The sequence below is a fragment of the Xenopus laevis genome, chromosome 5L (assembly GCF_017654675.1).
Source record: "Xenopus laevis strain J_2021 chromosome 5L, Xenopus_laevis_v10.1, whole genome shotgun sequence".
Lineage (NCBI taxonomy): Eukaryota > Metazoa > Chordata > Amphibia > Anura > Pipidae > Xenopus > Xenopus laevis.
In genome coordinates this window covers 92,362,767-92,387,767 of record NC_054379.1, presented here as the reverse complement: position 1 = coordinate 92,387,767, position 25,001 = coordinate 92,362,767, and the positions used below count along the sequence as shown (strand labels likewise).

Genomic DNA, 25,001 nt, shown 5'->3' with positions numbered 1-25,001 from the left:
AAAATAGCAGTTTACAAAATAGAGTCAAAACAAGGAAGAACAATGTATCACAGGTTACATGTCATAGATAAAAAACACTGCAGAAAATATAACATCACTACTAGGCACAACAGTTCACATCTGTATTATTACATCTGTCACCTTCCCTGAAACCTGACAGATTAAACTGCTAGAAGTTCAGCAACACATATTTAAAGACGTACAGGGAAACCTCAACTTTAGGTTTCCCTGCATTTTACACTGTTTTTGTGGTCCCAACAATAAATAATGCACAATATAATTGCATTTCCATGATTTTACATTTTACAACATTGTTGAAAAAACTTGAGGAGTGGAGGTGCTACTGTAGAACATACTCCTCCTAGCTATTGCAAATTTTGAGCAGTCCCTCAGTAAGCTATAGATGAAGAAAAGGGTTGCTTAAAACAGGAATATATTGCTAAAGCACATTTTGGAAGGTTGTGCCCTATGCCCCATTTTAAAGAATCCTTTATCATGCACTGGTACAGAGACAAGCTACCTTTTAAAGGAGAAACAAACCTTTTATTAAAACAAAAACCCTACCCTACATAGACCCCCCCCAGCCGAGCTGTTACCCCAGGCAAATGCCCCTAACTTTTTACTTACCCCCGTGGTGCAGATTCAGGGATCAGATTTCACGACAGCCATCTTCCAGGTCTTCGTGTCTTCTTCTGGCACTTCTGCAATTTCCGTAAATTTCGGCGCATGCGCAGTTGTCGCAAGATGGGAAATTGCTCCAACTGCGCATGCGCCACTACGCAAGTCTCAGTGTCAGAATACTGAAGACCCGAAAGATGGCTGCCGTAAACTCCAATGCCTGAATCTGCACGAGGGGTAAGTAAAAAGTTAGGGGCATTTGCCCAGGGTAGCAGCTGGGGGGGGGAGGGGGGAGGTGGGAGATAATTATTTACTACAAACCAACCACCATGTTTATTTCAGTTAAGTATATTTGGGTTACCCCAGCCAGTGGAGATGGCAGGCCTCTGGAAAAGCCTCCCACTAACATCTAGTGATACAAAACAAGATTTTACAAATGAAAAAAACATAATTATTTATAAACTTTTAGGATACATCTGTAGTATCACATCAGAAATGTATATTCCATTAGAAATCCAATTCTTTAAAAAGTGGACATGGGCTATAAAAATTTCAGAGAAATGCTTTATGTGCTTCATATTTTTCCCTAATCCCCAGGTCCCCCTTTTTATTTGATAAAATTGGGGAGCCATAGTCTGTGTTCCATCAGTCCTCTCTGTCTCTTAATTTTATTTACATTTCTTTTTCTTTTCCAGCATCCACTTTCCAGTAAATCCTTCCCATCTTGTGTTACAAACATGATTTCATTCTTATTTAAAGCAACTTCAGACATAAATAATTGGCGACCATAAACCCACCAGCACTGTTTCAGTGAACTGCCAGGTGACTTCCAGCAAAAAACCTATGAAAATGGATAATAAAAATTAGAGAATAAAACGAAAATGTATCATTTACGAATACCATTTTGAGTTCCTTCACAATCGAATTCTTCGGATATAGATATTATAAACCATCTGTAATTTTCAGCTTTTGTTGAGTTATTTGATTGATTTACATGGTATATTTAGATATGGTCTTCTTCCAACTGGCTTTTCACAACAATATTATATATATATATATAGTCAGCAAGAACTAAAACGCGACTCACATTTGCATAGCAATCATTATGAGATATTTATATTATTGAGATGTTTAATGATTGATATGCAAATGTGAGTCGCGTTTTAGTGATGTTGTTAACACGTCAGTCTCTATGTGTTCTTTCCCGCCTTGTTTGGGTATTTATGGCATTTTTACAAACAATCAGAGAAAGGCCTCGGAGGAGGCCGAAACGTTAGTCTCGTATGTAACAATAAAACTTTTTTACTTTCTACATAAGACCTGAAAGTGCGGACCATTCTTGCTGACTACAGGCAAGCTGAAATATATTTTCGAGAGTGCTGGCTATTTTGTGGAATATATATATATATATATATATATATATATATATATATATATATATATATATATATATATATATAACTAATCCAGAAAGCATGAGTGCACACTGGGATTTTAATTAAAAATCAAATATTTATTAAGTTACATTAAAACTGTTCAATGTTTCGGTCCACCTCTAGGACCATTATCAAGACACTGAATGTTTTACAATGTAAACTTTAAGTAGAAAAAAGGAAGAGACACTCACCCAATCACAAACCCCAAATATAATCATATGTTCATAATCATATCCTTCACTGTGAAGGAAGAGACAAAAGAATAAATTATTATATAAAGTTAAAAACACATTGCAACTTAAATAGTTAATGGACTTCAGAAACTGATAACATCAGGAAACATTTCTAACAAAGTATCAATTTTAGTTCATATACTAGAACAGCAACAAGAGTAACGATTTTCAAACTCTATGTATGCACAATGGCAACCTTGTATAGAGGCTTAGCAGTAGGGCTATGTGGGGATCACCTTTGTTTTAAAAAACAGGTTAAGGGACAATTCTCATTAAGGCCAAGTGGGGACAGGGTATTTAATTTTTTAATCCAAAATACCTCCTTTTGTAGTAGAATGTTGGATCGATCATCCCCCCGCCTCAAAGGAGGAATGTGATCAATGCCTATATATTTGAAAGTAGGCAATCTGTGTCCCTGTTCAAGAAAATGTTTAGCTACTGGTTTCATGGTTCTGCCGTCGCGGAAGGCCGTGTTTATTGCGGATCGGTGTGCGTCCATCCTAAGCCTCAATGTCAAAACGGTTTTCCCTACATACGATAGGCCACATGGGCAAGTAATCAGGTAAATCACATGTGTTGTATTACAGGTAATATGGTGTCTTATAGTAAATCGTTTACCCGTATGTGGATGTAAAAAAGACTGCCCGGGGGACATAAATCTGCAAGAGGTACACCTAGGGCATCTGTAGCATCCAGGCTTGGCGTTAGAGAGCCAGGTGCGCGTAGGATTATGATAGCAATGTACTGGGTCACTTTTAACAAGTAGATGCCTTAAATTAGTACCCCTTTCATAGCAGACTAACGGGGGGTCAGAAAAAATCCTGGCCAAATCAGCGTCAGATTGTATTATATTCCATTGTTTTTTAATCAAGTTGCCCACATTTCTGGTATGTTGATTATATTTAGTACTGAAGACCACCCCGGATTGATTCTCCCTTGTTCTCACAGGTTCAACCTGGCGTTTCCTCGCTATCGCCAGAGCCTCATTTAACACCCTATAGGAATAGCCCCTCTCTTTAAACCTATTCCACATCAGCTAACCGAGATGTGGAACCATACAATTGTCACTGGTGTGACCTTTTTTCTGAGAAAAACATGCACATGGAAATATTTTGACACGTTTTCTTAAATAAGCCATCATAGGCAAGAAAAAGAGTTGCACGCAATTGTCTCCATATTGATGTCTAGGTCATGCTTAAAGTTAATTTAAAAATTTAAACTTTCATAAAAAACACTCAAACACTAAAAAGTAATAATCTCATACCCTTCCAGCTTGATCCAAAGCAAAAACACTTGCAGGCTGGCCGCCATTCTCTTTAAGATGCTCAGGTCTCAGGAGCTGCCTTGTGTTCCAAAAAGCCCCCTGAAACAAGAACTTTCTTCAGGGTTAGCTGTCTGCAAGACAAAAAATATAAGACACAGTTTGGGTCATGTAAGAATCTGAACAAACTTTCATGTAGAAAAAATATATACAAAAATAGGCATGTCTTACTTTGATGCAAGCTTTTTGCACTGATACTCGGACAGAAGGTAAATATCTCCCCTTTCACTGACACAAACTGTAGCGCCATCACTTGCTGACACAAGAGTTATGTTTATATCTTTATGATGAAGTGCGGATACTTGGCGAGGACAACTTACAAATTTTTCTCCATTAGGATCTTGCAAGTATCCTACAAAGCAAGAAATTAAAAATCTCAGCATGAGCACCAAAGTTCACTATTTAATAAAATAAATGCATACGGTATGTATGACAGAGATATTAGTTAGTTAGGTTAGGGAAAGAAAAGGTATTTTTTTAATACTTACTTTATACACTTTACATTTACTTTAAATGTCCATTTAAACATGTTATTCATCTTGAATAATTCTGGAAGTTTTGGGGGTTATGTACTAAAATCTGAATATATCTCATAATTTAAATAAAAAAAGCTTGTCCAAACTCCCATCCTCAATTTTGCCTTATTTACGAATAAAATAACTGGAATAAAACAAATCGGTAAAAAATACAATAAAATCGCACAAAACCCTGAATGATATGATTTTTTCTGACTTTTTTCTCAGAATCACTTATTTATCCGTGTTTTTGCCCCAAAACCCTGAATTTATCGGATTACCCAGAGCAAAGCTATCTTCCAATTGGGATATGGACATTTCCCATCGACTTATACAGGAAGTCAACAGGTCTGAGATAGCAGATTTTCAGATTCTGTCTTTTTACAGCATAGGGGTAAAATAAATCTTGAAAAAGTTGCGTTTTTTGCCACGAAAAATGCAAGTTTTTGCCCCAGAAAGCCGACCAGATAAATTTGAGGTTTAGTAAATAACCCCATTAACGTTATGAGGGTATTTAGGGAGCCAAATCTGTTACACTAGCCTAAACCAGGACTGTTGTCTTGGAGACTAGCACACTCAAGATGACCCTACCAAATGATTTCTATGGCCTCCAGGTTCGAACAAATATGAAAAACAGTTGCATCACTTGGAAATAGCAGGACAGCAGTAGTCTAATAAATGCAAAGACCTTAAGAGCGCAGTCACAAAATGAAGTGTTCTTTTGAAACTTGGGTTGCTTTATAAACAGAACAGTGTTTTATATTTAAACAGTTAATTAAAGCAAAATGTAGCACATATCAAATACCAAATCGATTTTAACATTGTGACATAGTATAAAAACCTGTAAAATAATATATTTACCTAACGGGCCACCATTCAATCCCACTGTATAAACAGCATCTTTAATCCACAGAACAGTGTGAAACCTTCCAGCAGCGACCCCTAACACAGTCTTTCCCTTTATGGTTTTGGCCTGAATCTGCAATTAAATTAATAATACTTTAATAATCACTTGGAAGTAATCCAGACAGCAAGACACTTTAGTAGTCCCAATATTCAAACTGACTCATTCAGTTTAACGTATCACTGTAATGGAATAGTTTCATAATAATGATAATCATAATAAATCAATCCTAAAAGTAGCTTAGCAATACATTTAAAATGAAAAGCATTTCCTAAATGTAATCTTTTTTTTTCTTTTAAGTTTGTAGCCTGCCACACTCTTCTCTTGTACAAAAAACATAACTGGTCTTAAATGGTAACCTTTATAAAAGTATTGAAGTATTTTAAGTTATAACTGTAACTATAGAGGTCCGTGGCTCTTCATTTATTGTTTCCCTGGTCTCTCTCCCAGGCAGTAATATAGGAAGGGTTAACTATAGCAATGGGGAGCAGTACATATAAAATGAAATATTTGGTCATGATATTCTTATAATTTTGAACAGGTTAGCTTTCCTTACCTATAAGTGTCATTGGCATTTTGACAAGTCATGTGACAAGAGATTATTGAGCACTGTTTATAGGCAATGGAATCTGAAGTTAAGGCAATGTGCACACCATGAGGCATATAAACATCTATGAATAGCTTCCGCTTTCAGTATGTTCTCATTGCATTTATTGCAGTGGTGAGTGACTTCTGTAGACCTCACTCACTGGAAATGAAACCGGGTGGACTTCCATGCAATTGTGTCCGATTCGCATCAAAATTAATTTTGGTTAATTATATGCAGTTGCATCAGGAACAGCAAAATTGCATCAGACTCATGACCCCTTTGTGACTGCAATGATGCTGAAGTTCCAGGAAAAAAAATATGTGGATTGTGTTCAAAATTGCACTTTGCTCACTACACTAGTTTATGTAAATGAGCCCTAAAATCTTGCATATGTAATGCAATCTCCATATAGATATATTTTTTTTCGCAATTCTAGACAAATGTAACACTTTTTTGGATTTACTACAGGTATTGGCTCAAAATCTTAGAACGAAGTTTCCACAAAGGATTTTATTTCATTTCTAGGAGGAGGATTTACAGCCAAACATTTTAACAAAATATGCTAAACGAATGCAAAGTTATATATGCTTCATAATTTGGGTTAGGAAGAAAGTTGTAGTAAATATAAGACCATTATAGACGTATTCATTTCACATTACCATTCAGCTTACTCGTCTATTCAATATTCACATACCTGCCTTGGAACATTTGAATTTGGAGGGGGCGGCTGAATTCCAAATTGATGAAATGTATTTAGTCCAAATGTGTAAACATATCCATCTTCCGTTAGAACTACTGTGTGATCCTTTGCTCCAGCGACCTGAGTACATGGATGACCACGAAGACCTTCCACCAGCCTAGGAACCTTGAAAATAAACACACATATTGTGGCTAAAAATATTATAATTTCACATTTCAATAATGTCAGAAGCTTAAACGGATCTGCACACACGCTGATTAATGCAGTCGGGGAATATCCCCTTTTATTCAGCCACCAAACAACATGATGTTTAGTGGCTGAATAAAAGGGGATATTCCCCGACTGCATTAATCAGCGTGTGCGGATCCGTTTCTTATATACATTGGTTGCTAAGGGACACGGCCAGGTCAACGGAAGGAACGCACCACCAACTGCAGGATTGGTGAACTACAGGTGTGCGGTAGGAGAATTACATTGTAGAAGCTTTTAATAAGACATGTGGCAGAAAATTAAAGGATATTTTTATAAGACTGAATATGGAACTGTATTGAAAAAAAAAGAAAAACATCTCATTGAACCCAAATTACAAGAATACAATACGGTAATTTAATTGTCCAAAACAAAAATCCACCTTTGAATATTGCAACCCTGTCACATGAGTTTCTTTAAAGGAGCTATGTATTCAACTGCAATTTTAAATGAATAGTGACAATGTTCCACATTTATCAGGAAAGCATCACTATCAATTTAATAAACTATCCAGCTGCCTCCTTGCAGACCTCTTCTCCCCCGGCTTCTTGTTATGGACTGGTGTTAATGTCGGACCCAGCTTCTGTCCACAATATCTAGTACAATACTAAAACAACTGGACTTGCTGAGTAATCATTGAAGACATTTCACTACTCATTCAAGCAGCTTCTTCAGTTCAACTGACTAGTGTGGGAAGTTCTCGGCATATAAACTATTCCACTAATCCAATCGCAATGGCACATTGTAACTCTTCAGAGAGGTGACATCTGAAACTCACAGGGGTGTGATTCTGTGGGGTTACTGTGATAGGCTTACCAAGGTATCCTAGAACAGGTGTTACTTGTGAGAGTTGCATGAATGGGTGTGTGAAGTGTTCTGAAACCGCCGGGGTACAGATGTTACAACAGCATTGTATGTATGAGACAGGTGGTGTCGAAGGCCCCCTCTCTGAAGAGTTACAATGTGAAATTGTGATTGGATTAGTGGAAGAGTTTATATGCCGAGGATTTCCAACACCAGTCAGTTGAACAGCTGCTCGGATGAGTAGTGAAACGTCTTCAATGATTACTCAGCAAGTCTAGTTGTTTTAGAATTACATATACTAGATATACCATGACCTGGATGAATGAAAATCTTCAGAGTCATTATGTCCACAATGTTTCACTAATGGACAGGAATTCCTTTTAGTGAACTGAAGGAGGTGGTGGCAGCTTTTTCAGCTAGCCCTAATAAGCAGGGCTAAAACAACTTCATGCCATAGCTTGTAAAAAAAAGCATCATTCCTGAAATAAAAATAAATCCTTCAAGAGCAATGACACACAAAACTGTTTGTCACTCAGTTTTTTTTAACGGCTAAATGCAAGAAAATAACTTGCCATAGGCATTACAGAGAATTGCCTATGTGAAAAATGTATTAGCATGCTTATCTGAGCGATAACACGATTTGAGTGTTTTGGCAGAGTGAATTCCCAGCATTGTCTATGGCAGAATATCTTCTGGTAAGAAATTTCTGTAACAAAATGCTGAGCGACAAATAGCACCATGTGTCATTGCCCTAAATACATTATGTCCAGTTGTGAAATTCTATGTAGACTATACTGTTGATAAAATATATTTAAATATTTTTGTCTTCTGCAGCACTTTCATTCACAGACTGAAAATGTAAGTCATTACTTCTCCTGGGCTGGAATTTGTTAGAGCTGCCTGGCCCAGTTTGACTATGAACATGCTGGTGTGACCAAGATGAAGCAGAGCGAACATAGAAGACTGCTCACCACAGTTTTATGACAAGCCCTTTGACATCAGTCTGTTAGTACCCTATGTTCTGAAGGTTTAGATTTCGTTGTATCAAGATGTACCAGTGAAAAACTAAAATACCAGTATGGGACCTGTTATCCAGAAAGCTCTGGACCTGGAGATTCCATAATTAGGATCTTCGTGCCTTAAATCTACTAGAAAATTATTTAAACATTAAATAAATCCAAAAGGCTGGTTTTGCTTCCAATAAGGATTAATTATATATTAGTTGGGATCAAGTACAAGGTACTGTAATCATTTTTAAAAAAATGTATTATTTCATTATAATGGAGTCTGTGGGAGCCGGCCATTCCGTAATTTGGAGCTTACTGGATAACTGGTTTCCTGATAAAGGATCCCATACTGGTACTTGAAGTGAACTTTTCTTTGAAAGTGCTGTTTTTTTAAAAAAAATTGCATGAAAAGACAGAAATTTCCTTTTGTTTAATGAATTCTTCATAGTGCAAGGGACTTTATCCTTTCTAATGTACAACAGTCCGATACATACTTGATAAAATACAAATTTAACTCAACTTACAAGCTTGCAACCTTTATTCTGCCCTTGACAGCAAGCACATGTGCAGGACAGCATCTGGCCTGTACGATTGACAGCTATTACACATTCATAAAGAGCAAAAGATGGAAGTGATGCACTGATGGAGAAAACCCAGGTGATGAAGGCACTGGGAGGGTGCATTAAGAGAAGCACTGGGAGGATACATTTAGAGAAGCCCAATGCACTTATACACTTTAACAAGAGAAAAGTACTCAACTATTTACAGTACATTACTAGAGCAGGTGAAGCAGGTAAATATCACAAACATTGTGGAGCATTACCAACAATATACTATAAACGCTTGTAATCTGGTAATAATGATAAAGTCAGCATACCAAGCATGTAAGTTCATCTCCATGACCAAGACGACCTCCTTGTCCATGTCCGCATGTGTAAACTTGTCCTTTCTGAGACAGGAAGACTGAGTGAAATTTGCAAAGTACCATCTGAAAAGAAGGAATGTCACAAAAATAAACACCAAAAAGATAACAGAAGGCATATTTCTAACTAGGGGTAGCAGTTCAACTGGTTGAAGTGGTTTGTCCAATTTCATTTTCTTCGACAAAAATATATTGTTTTCATATGACATTTTGCCTATTTATAAAAACATTGGGAATTATATTTTAGCAAAATATCACCGATATCACTATGTTGGATCATAATGAAATTCCATAATTTCCTATTAAGAATGATTCATTCTGTGCAAAAGTGGGGCTGAATTAATCTAAACAGTTTAATATAAGGGATGCACCAAATCCACTATTTGGGATTCGGCCGAATCCCCGAATCCTTGGTGAAAGATTCAGCCGAATACCGAATCGAATCCTAATTTGCATATGCAAATTAGGGACAGGAAAGGAAAAAGTGTAAAAAATTCTTCTTTTCTGTTGAAAAAATCACGTGATTTCCCTACCCGTCCCTAATTTACATATGCCAATTAGGATTCGGATTGGCCAAGCATAAGGATTCGGTGAATCTGCTGAAAAAGGCCGAATCCCGAACCGGATCCTGGATTCGGTGCATCCGTATTTAATATGCTTTTGGAATTATCTAAACCTATTTAACATTTTCTCATTTCAGACTTAAATACTGAAATTCAAAGTGCTGTAAGATGTCTGGTGCAGCCCCAATTCTTAAAGTCGTCTTAACATCATTATCAAGTAACAATGGCTTATAAGTAATAAGGGATGCACCGAATCCACTATTTTGTATTCGACCGAGCCCCCTAATCCTTTGCGAAAGATTCGGACGAATAGCGAACCTAATCATAATTTGCATATGCAAATTAGTGGTGGGAAGGGGAAAACATTTTTTACTTACGATTTCTCTCCCTGCTCCTAATTTGCATATGCAAATTAAAAATTTGGTTCGGCCAGGCAGAAAGATTTTGCCCAAATCCGAATCCTGCTGAAAAAATGCCGAATCCTGGCTGAAACCGAATCCTGGATTCGGTGCATCCTATACGTAATACATCAGCATACTGGTTGTAAGAACTGACATTGAAAGAACACAATTGACTTGTTTATGGGCTACAATTTTGCACCAGGGACAGGACAAAAGGCAAAAAGTGTCCAGCAGTTACTACAACTTTATGGATGTGCAAGGGTTTACAGAATCATCCCATGAGAAAACTGTACATGTTTCCTTAAGCAATCGTTGCTAGGGCCCTTTTTTACATCCAGCTACCTACTGAAAGTTTTACGGAGTACATAAATAGTGAATAATATTGTGTTTTTAAAATTGGAGGTTATGGCAAGAAAGTAGAGTAATAATATTCGTACCACTAGTTTGAAAACAATGTGGGGAGGTTCTGTCTTTCATTACCAGATCCAATGGAGTATATCCATCTTTATCTTGAATGTAAAGGTTACTGCCATGCTATGAGAAGAAAAGCGACACTTAAAACCAAATTTGTTTTTATACAAGAAACTGAGATGTAACATTCTGACATTTATAGATTGATATTTAATCTATGAATGCATGGTTGTTAGGGTAATTGGACCATAGCAACCAGATAGCCAAAATTGCAAACTGGAGAGCAAATTGTCTAAGAACATCACTATCTGCATCATACTAAAAGTTAACTCTAAGAAGGTAAACAATCCCTTTAAGCAGCAGAAACTCCAGAAGTTTTAAGACCTTGTTTCCTATTACCATTTAGGTGTGGAAATGAATTAGTTTCAGAACATTGTAGGCCTAAACCACTGTCACCCTAATCAAGACTTGGGGTTAATAGAAATCTGTGGGACACATTGTGGCAGTTTACAACACTCAATCATCCACCAGATCCCTCAACCTTCGGCATTACAAACAACAAGAGAGCATAGGCCTTCGAGATATGGCCAGACAAATATCATTGAACTACAACTCCCATGATTAAGCCTCGAAAGCGAATGCTGGCTGCTGTATGCTGTGCATATAACTCTCTCACAGACAGTTTTCCATTAGATTAAATGCCGCATTTCTCCTGTTCGAAGAATGGCACACTCCCTTCACAAAGCTGCCACCCAAAATGACAGCTGCCTAAAGCTCTGCGTTGTCAGCGCGAACGTGACACCCAGATGATATAGATGCTTCTCACCAGTGCTAGTTGAAGAGACAAAAAGCTGGCTTGACACGTAAAATTACAAAAGACCACCTCGGCAATTAGGCTAACAGTAGAACATAGTACACACTTGCCGGCAGTCGTAAGCGTTAGCTCCGAGACATACTTGTCCATTGGCAGTAAGCTGCACTGTGATTGTGCGGAGAACTGGACACACTTTACAGTGTCCATTTTAGGAAAAACCTGTTCCTGCATAACTAAATATGCCGCATGCGCTCTCCCCTCTATCAAATCCTACTGCCGGCAGTGTGCAACGTCTGCGGGTTCCTATTGGCTATTACATGCGTGGGGTCGGAGCCAAATAATGCAAGAGGCAAAACGGAAGGCAAAACGATGATATTAGATAAACTGCTGAGGAAAACGGTAGAACACAGTTGAGATTTTTGAAGGAGGGTTATGCTCTGGATTCCGCAACTGAGATGAATGACGGTGGAGTATAGAGAAGGAGGCATGGAGTATAGTGGATGAAACGGAGTGCATGAGTATGGAGCAGGAAGGGAGCCACTAGATGAGGGATAATTTATTGAACGCACAATTGTGGAAGTTGAAACATTAGGGATGCAGGCGTTTTGATCAAAGGGAGAACGCATTTGGCACAAGAACGGAAGTTGTCCACAATGGACACCGTACATCAGCCTTCAGTACTGGCAACGGCGCCCTACCGCTGCCCTTACGTGCTTCATCAACAAGATCGTTCAGCGCCAGTTTGGTTCATGTTCAGACGGAGGCAATATAGCCAGGCACGCTTGTGTCAGTGAGTGTGCTAAAGAACAAATGGTGGCCTAAATTAACACGAGCACTACGCCTTTAACCTTGGAATCGGGCTCATGGCTTATTGGAGAGGAGAAGTCCAAGGCCTGCACCCTCCACCCGAAAATCAGAGGTGCACTGAGGGCAACCAAAACACGTGAGTATAATGGGGGGACATGTTTACTCACAGCAGCTACTATTGGCATTCTCACTGCTTTTGTGTTTTTTTATAGCAAGAAATTTGTTTTTCTATATTATTATTCTAAAACATTTACTAGATGGGCTGCTGCTAATCGTCCTCTTCCACTCTGTAGTACAATGTTACCTGAAGTGTGAGAGAAATGCATGCTGGGAATGTAGTTCTTCATTGGTTTAGAGTCACGACTCGAGGGTTTTGTTCCTAATGTGAAATTATTCAGGCATCTTAGCAAGTAATTTTATGTTGTATTATTAGTAGAACTTCATTCCTGTTCTAAAGCTGGCGCTTTAAGTTTCATTGCTGGTGCTATAACAGATAAATTCAGATAAGGTTACTGAATGGGTGCCCTGTCACCACTGTGGCTCTATGGCCAAATGCGCTCTTGTTTTTGTATTTGGCCAGGAAAGAGCAGTTTTAAGTCCTCTGCAATCTACCTGGCTGCAGATTGAGTCAAGTATCAATTGGCGTAAACAATCTCCTGCTGTATAAACGCGTAAGCCCCCTTTTATTAGGTAATTCCATGGATAATACTTTTTTGTAATTAGCTTTTATAATGATGTAATATAGTAGTAAGGTTGAAAAAAAACAATGTCCATCAAGTTCAACCTTTTCTTTTTTTTAATCTGCCTACCAGTTGATGCAGAGGAAGGCAAAAAACCGCATCTGAAGCCTCTCCAATTTCTCAGAGGGGGGGAAAAAATTCTTCTGACTCCTAAATCGGCAATCGTTACAAATGTAACACATGGGACCTTCTATTGCTGATTTCTTGAATAATTTTATTTGGGGTGCATTCTGTTTTAATCAATCACCCAGACATTGAAGATAATCCGTAACAAAGATAACTGCTTCTGACAAGGCATGAAAGAAGTTTATTTGACTCCCAGTGACCATCTCTGAGGTAAAGTTATTTAAGCCTTTTTTTTTTTTTTTTTATCTCAGCCACAGATTTTTTTTTTTTGTTTTGTTTTAACTATACTTCAGAACCAGAATTCTTTCCCAATTAGACTCATGCTATGTTTGTATATTATATATGTGCAGTAATATTGTTGCTCCTTAAGTTTAATTAAAGGGACAGCAGCACAGAGCATGTGCAGTGAATCAGCAGAACATAAGATGGGGACTACGGTGCTCTTTGAATTCACAAATCTCACTGGCTAAAGGGTGGGGTTGCCTGGGCTGGTACAGAGTTTTCGAAAAAATAATGTGCAGCATTTTAGCCTACTTCTTTGTAAGGACGTGCAATTATCTACGAACGGCAGCCCAGACCTGGGTTATCAGGTAAGTGTTTATACTCACTGGAGATGCTAACACCCCCCCCCCCGCCATCTGAAGTGATTAATCAATTTCTATACTTTAAAGCTTTGTTTTCTGTTAAGAAGAAACCTGGAGGTAAATAAAACACATGTTGTACAATGTGTAAAGGAATAAGTGTAGCTACATCATTGTGTTATAATGACTTCTCAGCAAGCACCATAGAGCGAATCCTCTTCTTCTGCCTCTTTCCTGAACGGCCCCTGGCCAACGTGCAGATGAGTGAAAAAGTCGACATAACAATGCGCATGTCGCAACCCGTGATGGAGGAAGACGATGGCTCCATGGTGCTCCCTGAAGTATTCAAGTCATTGCAAATTTACTAACTTAACAGAGCCCATGAATATCAGGTAAGTGCATTAGAATCGACTGGGGGTGCCTAAATTAGTAATGGCATGTATGGAATATGTAGAGGGACTTTATTAAGTTATCAGTTATTTGCCGCCTTTTAACTGTGCATTGAAATCTTAATCAGTACTTCTGATGGAACCTGCCTGAAGTAGCTCGTGAGTTCAGAAAACAAGCCACGCCTTGAATGTTTTGCGAAAAACGCCTGGAATTGAAGTGTATTTGTCTTGTAAAACAAGTAAGCAACAATTGTTGCATATAAAGAAATGTGATATATATATTTTAACCATTTAAATCGGTTTCACAGAAACCAAATAGAGTGCATCTGCGCAAGAAGAGGCTTAGACTTCCAAACACTCAACTGTGAACTCGAGAGACCGCTTATGGATCTGGATGTGAGAGAATTCCTAAGGACAAGATTTTCTGTGTCTTAAGGCACTGACACTTCTCACAAACCATAAAAATTCTCGTCAGAACCTGGACTGCTAAGAAAATATCAGAAGACTACCACTTAGACTTCCAAGAAGACCAGGCACTGCTGGAATACTTTATACCTTTTCACGTGAAAATGATCCACCCAAAGACAAGAAGCAAATTACAGACTCGTAGAACACCGGAACTTAATAGCTGAAGGCAATTATTTATTTTTTGAGAACTCTGATCTGATGATATTTTGTTTTTTTAACCCTTCTATCTGTGATTTCTTGCTTAAATCTTTGGTGGTATTGTAGTCTGTCCCAGTGTACTCACTTTACTGCATCCATAAAAACTAGTCTTCTTGCATCCCTTCTTATATATTTAATCTATACCCATAACTGACAAACCAATACGAGAGATCAGTTATGTTACTGCTTACCACTTTTGTATGTTGGGTGCTCAAGCCCACACTTGACTTCGGGAGCATACATTGAACACACAGAAAAACAGGCCTGGCACTTCCAGGCCACAAACAGAGTAAAGTTCCAAAGCAGCTCAGTTTGAGTAAAAAACATCTAGTTATACGTGTTCATTTCACACTTACCATTAGCTTACTCGTCTATTCAATATTCAGATCCTGCCTTGGGTAAATTTGAATTTGGAGGGGGCGGCTGAAATTACCAAGTTGATGAAATGTTATTTAGTCCAACATGTTGTAAGAAACATATCATCTTCGTGTTAAAGAACTACTCGTGTGAATCCTTTGCTCCCGCGACTGAGTATACTGGATTGACCGACGAAGCACTTCAACCAGCCTAGGGAACCATTGAAAATAGAATACACATTTCTGGTAGCTAAAATAATATAATGTTCAAGCATTTTCAAATAATGTCAGAAGCTTTTAATAAGAACATGGCGGCAGAAAATTAAAAGGATTTTTTTTTATAAGACTGAACTATGGAACTGTATTGGAAAAAAAAAGAAAAACTCTTCATTGGACTCAAATTACAGAATACAAATACTTTAATTTGTCCAAACAAAAATATCGCAACCTTTGAATATTGCAGCCCTGTTACATGGAGTTTCTTTAAAAGGAGCTATGTATTCATGACACTGCAATTTTAAAATGAGATAGTGACAATGTTCCACATTTATCAAGAAAGCATGCACTCCATCAAGTGTTAATAAACGTGATCCAGGCTGCCTCCTTGCAGACCTTCTTCTTCCCCGGCTGTCTTGTATATGGACTGGTGTTAATTCGGACCAGCCTTCCATGTCCACACTGAATATCTAGTATATGTAGCAATACGTAAAATACTGAGATCTTGCGTCTGAGTAAATCAGTGACGAGATGTTCACTACTGGCATCTACATAAGCGTTCTTCAGGGGTTCAACTGACTGAGTTCTCAAGGCATACGTAAACTATTCGCACTATGACAATCACAATGGGCACATTGTGACTCTCAGAGAGGCTCGACATCTTCTGAAACTGATTTCGTGGGGTTACTGTGATAGGATTTACCAAGGTAATCACTTAGTAACAGGTGCTTACTATGTAAAGAGTTGCATGAATGAATGTGTGTAAGTGTTTCTACCGCCGGGGTAAGATGTTATAACCAGCATTGTATGTAATCTAGCAAGCGTGGTGTCGAAGCCCCCTCTCTGAAAGATAGTTACAATGTGCCATCGTGATTGGATTAGTGGAGAGGAGTTTATAGATGCGAGGATTTTCCAACCCAGTCAGTTGAAGAAGAAGTTGCTCGATGAGTAGCTCGAAACGTCCTTCAATGATTACTCAGGCAAGGCTAGCAGTTGTTTTAGAATTACACTATCTAGATATACCATAGAGCACTGGAATGAATGAAAATCTTCAGAGTCATATTCCAGAATTGTTTCACTAATGGACAGGAATTTCCTTTTAGTAACTGAAGGAGGTGGTGGCAGGTTTTTCAGCTGAGCCCTAATAAGCCAGGGCTTATAACAATCTTCCATGCCATAAGCTTGTCAAAAAAAAACATCATTCTGCTAATCAAAATAATCCTTCAATGAGCAATGAACACCAATATTGTCAGTGTTTTTGTTTACGGCTAAATGCAGAAAAACTACCCTGCCCATAGGAATACCTGACGCACTTCGCCTATGTGAAAAATGCATTTGCATGCTTATTTGAGCGATAACGCGATTTGAGTGTTTTGGCAGAGTGAATTCCCAGCATTGTCTATGGCAGAATATCTTCTGGTAAGAAGTTTCTGTAACAAAATGCTGAGCGACAAATAGCACCATGTGTCATTGCCCTAAATACATTATGTCCAGAAATTCTATGTAGACCATACTGTTGATGCAGGTAAAAAAATATTTAAATATTTTACTCTTCTGCAGCACTTTCATTCACAGACTGAAAATGTAAGTCATTACTTCTCCTGGGCTGGAATTTCTTAGAGCTGCCTGGCCCAGTTTGACTATGAACATGCTGGTGTGACCAAGATGAAGCAGAGCGAACATAGAAGACTGCTCACCACAGTTTTATGACAAGCCCTTTGACATCAGACTGTTTAGATTTCGTTGTATCAATATACCAGTGGAAAAACTAAAATACCGGTATGCTCTGGACCTGGAGTTTCCATAATTAGGATCTTCATGCCTTGAATCAACTAGAAATCTACTAGAAAATCATTTAAACATTAAATAAATCCAAAAGGCTGGTTTTGCTTCCAATAAGGATTAATTATATCTTAGTTGGGATCAAGTACAAGGTACTGTAATCATTTTTAAAAAATTGGATTATTTCATTATAATGGAGTCTATGGGAGCCGGCCATTCCGTAATTTGGAGCTTACTGGATAACTGGTTTCCTGATAACGGATCCCATACTGGTACTTGAAGTGAACTTTTCTTTGAAAGTGCTGTTTTTTAAAATTGTATGAAAAGACAGAAATTTCCTTTTGTTTATGAATTCTTCATAGTGCAAGGGACTTTATCCTTTCTAATGTACAACAGTCCGATACATACTTGATAAAATACAAATTTAACTGAACTTACAAGCTTGCAACCTTTATTCTGCCCTTGACATCAAGCACATGTGCAGGACAGCATCTGGCCTGTACGATTGACAGCTATTACACATTCATAAAGAGCAAAGGATGGAAGTGATGCACTGATGGAGAAAACCCAGGTGATGAAGGCACTGGGAGGGTGCATTAAGAGAAGCACTGGGAGGATACATTTAGAGAAGCCCAATGCACTTATACACTTAAACAAGAGAAAAGTACTCAACTACTTACAGTACATTACTAGAGCAGATGAAGTAGGTAAATATCACAAACATTGTGGAGCATTACCAACAATATACTATAAACTCTTCTAATCTGGTAATAATGATAAAGTCAGCATACCAAGCATGTAAATTCATCTCCATGTCCAAGACGACCTCCTTGTCCATGTCCGCATGTGTAAACTTGTCCTTTCTGAGACAGGAAGACTGAATGAAATTTGCAAAGTACCATCTGAAAAGAAGGAATGTCACAAAAATAAACACCAAAAACATAACAGAAGGCATATTTCTAACTAGGGGTAGCAGTTTAACTGGTTGAAGTGGTTTGTCCAATTTCATTTTCTTCGACAAAAATATATTGTTTTCATATGACATTTTGCCTATTTATAAAAACTTTGCGAATTATATTTTAGCAAAATATCACCGATATCACTATGTTGGATCATAATAAAATTCCATAATTTCCAATTAAAATTTAGCATTTTCCGATTAATTCTGTGCAGAACTGGGGCTGAATTAATCTAAACAGTTTAATATGCTTTTGGAATTATCTAAACCTATTTAACATTTTCTCATTTTTATTTCAGATTTACAGCACGTTGAATAATTTCAGTATTTAAGATGTCTGGTGCAGCCCCAATTCTTAAAGGCGTCTTAACATCATTATCAAGTAACAATGGCTTATAAGTAATTAGGGATGCACCAAATCCACTATTTTGGATTCGACCAAACCCCCGAATCCTTTGAGAAAGATTCGGACGAATAGCGGACCGAATCCTAATTTGCATACAAATTAGTGGTGGGAAGGGGAAAACATTGTTTACTTTCTTGTTTTGTGACAAAACAATTTCCCTCCCAGCCCCTAATTTGCATATGCAAGTTAGGATTCGGTTAGGCCAGGCAGAAGGATTCGCCAAATCCGAATCCTGCTGAAAAAGGCCAAATCCTGGCTGAACCGAATGCTGGATTCGGTGCATCCCTATAAGTAAAACATCAAGCATACTGGTTGTAATTATGAATTAAAATGCAAACCACTGACATTGAAAGAACACAATTGACTTGTTTATGGGCTACAATTTTGCACCAGGGACAGGACAAAAGGCAGAAAGTGTCCAGCAGTTACTACAACTTAATGGATGTGCAAGGGAATCATTCCCATGAGAAAACTGTACATGTTTCCTAAGCAATCTTTGCTAGGCCCTTAGGAAACATTACTGAGGTCTATAGCAAGAGCTGATCTTTAAGTACCAGTGAGATTTCCCTTTCTAAGGTACAGTTGGCTCTGATAGGGCCTTGCTACTACCAAAACACAGCCCCCTTTTGAATAAGTAAAAAAAAAAATGAATGGGCAGACAAAATGGTGAATTCAAGTGGAGTGCAAACTTATTTAAGGCACAGTACAGCACCTAGTTTTAATATGGCTCTTGCTAAACATGCTTTTTGCCTGTTTCTTTAATTAAGAAATATTAATGGTTTTTGTTATTTCTTGCACTCAACAAATCAAAATTGGATAGTGAAAATTAAGTCACATTTTACTAGCAAAAGCACAATCAAATCAAGAGTCCACTGAGAAACCTCTACATAGAGCGCTTCTCTTATTACACAGCCTAATGCTGCCCATAGAAGGGCCGACAAAAATTGCCAACTCGTACATGGCAGAGCAATAGTAGGAAGCACTTAGTCAACAAACAAAATGTTTGAGAGAAAGCTACTAATAGAGACCAAGGGAGGTTGGACATACGTAAATGCCATTAAGCCCAAATGTCTTTGTATCACACCATTTCAGAACTTACTCGGTTCCACACATATGTTTATATCTTTGGTTATGCTGCTCTAGTTTTGTTTGCATTTTTATATGCAAAATAAATAACAACACACTAAGAAAATAACATCTGCTGATTCGGTCCCTCTAGAATAAGTCAGCTTATTGGCCTGTGTATTGGTCCAACAGCAGATCTGTCCAAAAGAGATCAGTCTGAAAATCAGCCAGATTTCATTTTGGCAGGTGTTGATGAAGTTCTCAGATGATGGAGGTAGGCCCTCAGTGTATGATTAGCCCGAGTTGGCCCAGCATGCAGATGGCCAAATGAGCATATCTGGCTGTGTATGAACAAGCTGCAGCTGGGGGATGGAGGAGTTTTGCTTATACACAGTAGTAATGTGCAGACTGACCACTGGATGGGCAGGTTTAGGTGAAATTTTGCCAACCATTGCGGGTTAGGGTTGGTTGCGGGTCAGACTGGGAAAGTACACACTGTATGTCCTTTGCTCATGAAGATTCCCTGTCTTTTAAACAGAGGGCACAGACATAGCATACAAAGTACGGGTTGAGCGTGGGTAAATGGCTACAATGGCAACATTTTGCAGTTATTGTTGGGTACAGAGATTTTCCTGAGCTGCTCATCACTAATACACAGAGCTTTCTAGTGGACCGCTGATTTGTATGTACCCCTATGAGTCAGGAAGCTACTTTACTATCTATTTCAGATTTTACACTACTTAGCGCAAGAAATAACAAAACTCGTATATATTTACAAATTATAACAGGTAAAAATCATGGTCAGCAAAAGCCCTATCCTGGTTATTAATGATGAAAACAGGGTATACTAAACCTTTAGTAAAAACTAAAATCATTTACACAAACACACATACTGATAGCATGTGTTTGACCAGCATTACCTGCTTGATATACACTCCAGAACGAGGAAACATTTCCACTAGCTCGGGATGGTGCTTGCTTTGTTGAGTACCATGTCCCAAAGTGAAATTGACATTGTCCCCCCATGTATAAAGCTCAGTGGGATCTTAAACAAAAGGAATAAGAAAAGAATAATGATTTTAGATACCTTAGGAAAGACAATTATAAAATGAGATTTTGTTCTTACTGTAAAAATCTTTTTTTTCTTCAGACAATTGGAGGACCCAGGAACTACCAATGAGCAAAAAAACTGGCAGAGTGTACAGGTTTTGTTTTTACTTTATTGGCTCTACCCCTCCCAGCCACCCCTCAGTCTCAATTACAAAAACAACTCAGATAATCACAACTGAAAAAGGCAATTGATCAAAAAGAGGAATTGACTAACATCAAATTTCTTACAGGATATTGGTAGACTTCTACTTACAGCTGGGGTAAAGGCAGAATGAGGGTAGAATAATTTTCTGGTTAAAGAGGAATGTCACCGAATGTGCAGGCAGGCGCACCTATATTTCATAGTAACATGGCCGAATATACCCCCAAGATATGGCCAACATATTGAATAGCTGAACTGTCAGAGGTACACAGGAAAGATGGAGAGTTGGCTCTTTACCAGTGTACTGTACAATTACTTGCCAGTGTCTGGATCCTGCGGTTGGATGCTTTTCCTCTACTGATTGCTTCCGGGTCAACCCATATCCAAAGGGGGATTTCTATTTTGTCTTAAAAACCACTAACTGGTATTGATGTGTTGTGTATGGTTTGTTACTTACTTTCACAGTAAACTAGCTCACCATGTCATCTCCATACAGTGGCTGTCTATGTAACATATCTGAAGCAGCTCTTCTTATCTATAAATGCAAGATACTTGAGGCATATGCATTTAAGATGAATAAATGGTTTCTCAGCAGGTTACATATTCACTATAACAAGGGATACAAAGACTTTCTAAACTTTTTCAACCTCAAGGTTGTTCCTGTAAGCAATTGTTGCTTCACTGTAGGGGCTGATGGCATATTGGTTTATTCCCTATGAAGGATACTTCTGCAAAAAACAAGCTTTCCCTGCACAGGGTTTCCTCTTCCCCTGCTGTTATGTCAATCTGCTGAGCAGGGAGGAGTGGAGCAACATCCAACAAACCCACATGTTATTAAAACTATTCAGCAGACAACAGATTACAGAAGCCTCCTGCATAGGGAGTTAAACTCTGGAGCCTAGACCTGCAGTTATCTTCGATCAGACTCTTTTTTTTGCAAAAATCGATTTACTAAAATAAGTAAAAGTAAGAAACGTGATCAGTGAAGGGGTATTCGTAAAAAAAAAATGCACTGCCATGTTTCTAAACTCTCCCAGGTGTCCTCAGCAGTTTCCGACCCTTGCGTATGCAGGAAGATTTAGGGTAATTGCACACATAACTGTTTGTGCCAAGAAGATGGTGGCAAAGTGCCTGAAAGCACCTATATTGTATTAAAATGTGATGGCCTGCCAGCAAGCAATAGTTACAGTGAGATGCAGTAGTCTGCATTTCTAGGTAACTAACGCCTGACAAGCTCCTTGCATATTCACTATAATTCAAGTCACCGTTGATTTCTGGTACATAAAAGTGTGTTGCACCGGTAGGACCATCCAGGTGTCCCAGTTTAATGTGAATATCAAACTTGATATTTTTGTAATATAAGGAGTGCTTGGAAGTACTACACTATCATTGTTTTATTTGGGGAATACCTTTGAGGTATCTGGCAAAGTATGTTTAGAAAACTCAAAAGGAAAGCAATGTAACTTGTGTAGGGGTGCGGTGAACATGTAATGATTGGATTATTAATTATACAAGCACAAGGCACACTAGTGTTTACATCCAGCTACCTACTGAAAGTTGTACTGAGTACATCAATAAGTGAATAATATTCTGTTTTTAAACTTGGAGGTTAGGGCAAGAAAGTAGAAAAATTATAAATCGTACCACTAGTTTTGAAAACAATGTGGGGAGGTCTGTCTTTCATTACCAGATCCAACGGAGTATATCCATCTTTATCTTGAATGTAAAGGTTACTGCCATGCTATGAGAATAAAGAAAAGCGACACTTAAAACCAAATTTGCTATGAGAATAAAGAAAAGCGACACTTAAACCAAATTTGTTTTTATACAAGAAACATGTAACATTCTGACATTCATAGATTGATATTTTTTTTAAAAAAAAGTATTTGGAAATATACACAGTATTTATAATGCAATGCAAGTTGCTGTCAAACAGGAATTACTTTTATACACATGGTGTTTATACCTGCAATGAAGGTGCTGAATGTGGAACTAACAAATTGGCATATTTAATACCTTACTGTGGCTATTAAATGCTATTAAATGATACATTTTCAAATGTTCACTTTGCTCTTCATAACTTTAATTCTTTTATATACAGTCTAATGTAAGTCTCCACTATTTGAAAACTGCCTAGGTTAAAATATTAATCTTTCCCACCTATAAAACTGAAGTGCCATGCAAATCCTGATGGCCTGTTTATTCAAGTTGAAGTTAATACAAGTCAGAATATATACAACAGCAAAAAAACTTGGGTTTACCTGCTCTGCAGGGGCAAGGCTTCAAATGCTAGTGACCCAGACTTTACCAACCTATGTATGCTATAGTGAATTTCATTAAACCTGATTTGCTAAACCGTTTAAGGAACAGTAACATCAAAAATGAAAGCGTTTTAAAGTAATCATAATATACTGTAATGCACTGGGTAAAACTGTTCTGTTTGCTTCATAAACACTACTATAGTTCATATAAAAATACTGCTGTGTACCAATGGCAGAAATTGAAAAAAGGCTATATGGGACAGGTTAATAGTGGATAACAGATAATGGTGGTAGAACATAATTGTGTTATCTGCTACCTGCTGTGTAACCTGAGCCTTTTGTTCTATGAATGACTGCCCCCCATTGCTTCACAGCATCTTATTTTATATAAACAATAGTAGTGTTTCTGAAAGCAAACACAACAGTTTTTACTACTGCGGGGCAACACTGCATTATATTGTATTACTTTAAAACACATTTTTTTGATGTTACTGTTTCTTTAATTAGAACAGAAAAGTTCCATGTGTCTAATATTACTCACCTTTAAAAGGGATAATGTACAATCGATATGTCCATAGAAAATGCTTCTGTGTAATGCTGTCCATCCTGATTCTTTGTCAAGTCAACACCTTTTCCTGTAATTAACCAATCAAGTACATTTTTCTTCCCACAGGATTGCCGCAATATGAGTAGCATTCCGCCCAAAGTCATCTTTTGAGTTGTAAATAGCATTACAGCAATAAGAAGAAAGGAAGACCTTTATGTGTTGGCTCACTTGCTCTAGTCACCACAGAAATAACATCCAAAGCATGCTGGAGAGAGCGACTACGTGTAGTGCACTCGGGCCATACTCTTTCCATTTCTTTTCAAGCTGACAATTCTTCTTGGCAAATGTCACTACAGTGGATGTGGATTCCAAAAAACAGCCCCGCATACCACAGAAAACTCATACCATGATATCCATTATAGGTTTTTGTGCTATATGAATAGATTTGGCACTTCAATACACTTAATCATAATATTAGAAAATAAATCCCTTACAAACCCACCTCCACGAGTTTATAAGTAAATGTTTGTGCAATATATTCTTGTTATGTTAAAGGCATAAGTCCAGCAGCAATATATAGAAGGATGTAGAGGGGAGGGACAGCCCTCCACTCAAACTTCTGTCCTTTCAGATCTCCATGATTGCAAAATATATCTGGGTAAAGAACAAAAAAAAGAGAAACACAGCTTATATACAAGAGTATACTGCAAAAAAAAAAATTAACATAATTGTTAAAAGCCATTATTTTATTTACATTCACTGCTCTAGTGTGTGGTAAAAAAAACCTCACATTTAAATGTAATCACACAATCAAGATATTGCACAGAGAGTGTGACTCCATTTTATCCAATTGATTAATTTTTTTAATTATTTCATTTTTCTCTGTAATAATAAAACAGTAGCTTGTACGTAATCCAAACTAAGATACAATGAATCATTATTGGAAGCAAAACCAGCCTATTGGGGGTATTTAATGTTTACATGATTTTCAGATAGACTTAAGGTATGAAGATCCAAGTTTATGGAAAGATCGTTATAGGGAAAATCCCAGGGTCCCGAGAATTCTGGATAACAGGTCTCATACCTGTACTTAAATGGTTAAGGGAGTTGCAGTTGTTAAATGGCACACAAGCCACCATCTACCATAGGGACAGACACTCCTATGACAGTCCTGTGTAGCAAAGGCCAGAGAGAACAAGGCAGACCACAATTGGAGTTAGGGAAGCTGTGTATATCACACTATTTATTACAGAACTAAATACTAAACACATTTTAGTGCTTTAGAAAAAATTACAGCATTTTCAAAGTAGGCTTCTTATGAAATATACATTACTAAGAAACAGCCAGCTTGTGATGATTTAA

General features: G+C 37.8%; 1 pseudogene; it reads right to left on the bottom strand.

Annotated features, from left to right (window-relative positions):
• Positions 1-1,145: 1,145 nt before the first annotated feature.
• Positions 1,146-23,995, bottom strand: LOC121393721 (annotated as a pseudogene).
• Positions 23,996-25,001: the final 1,006 nt, after the last annotated feature.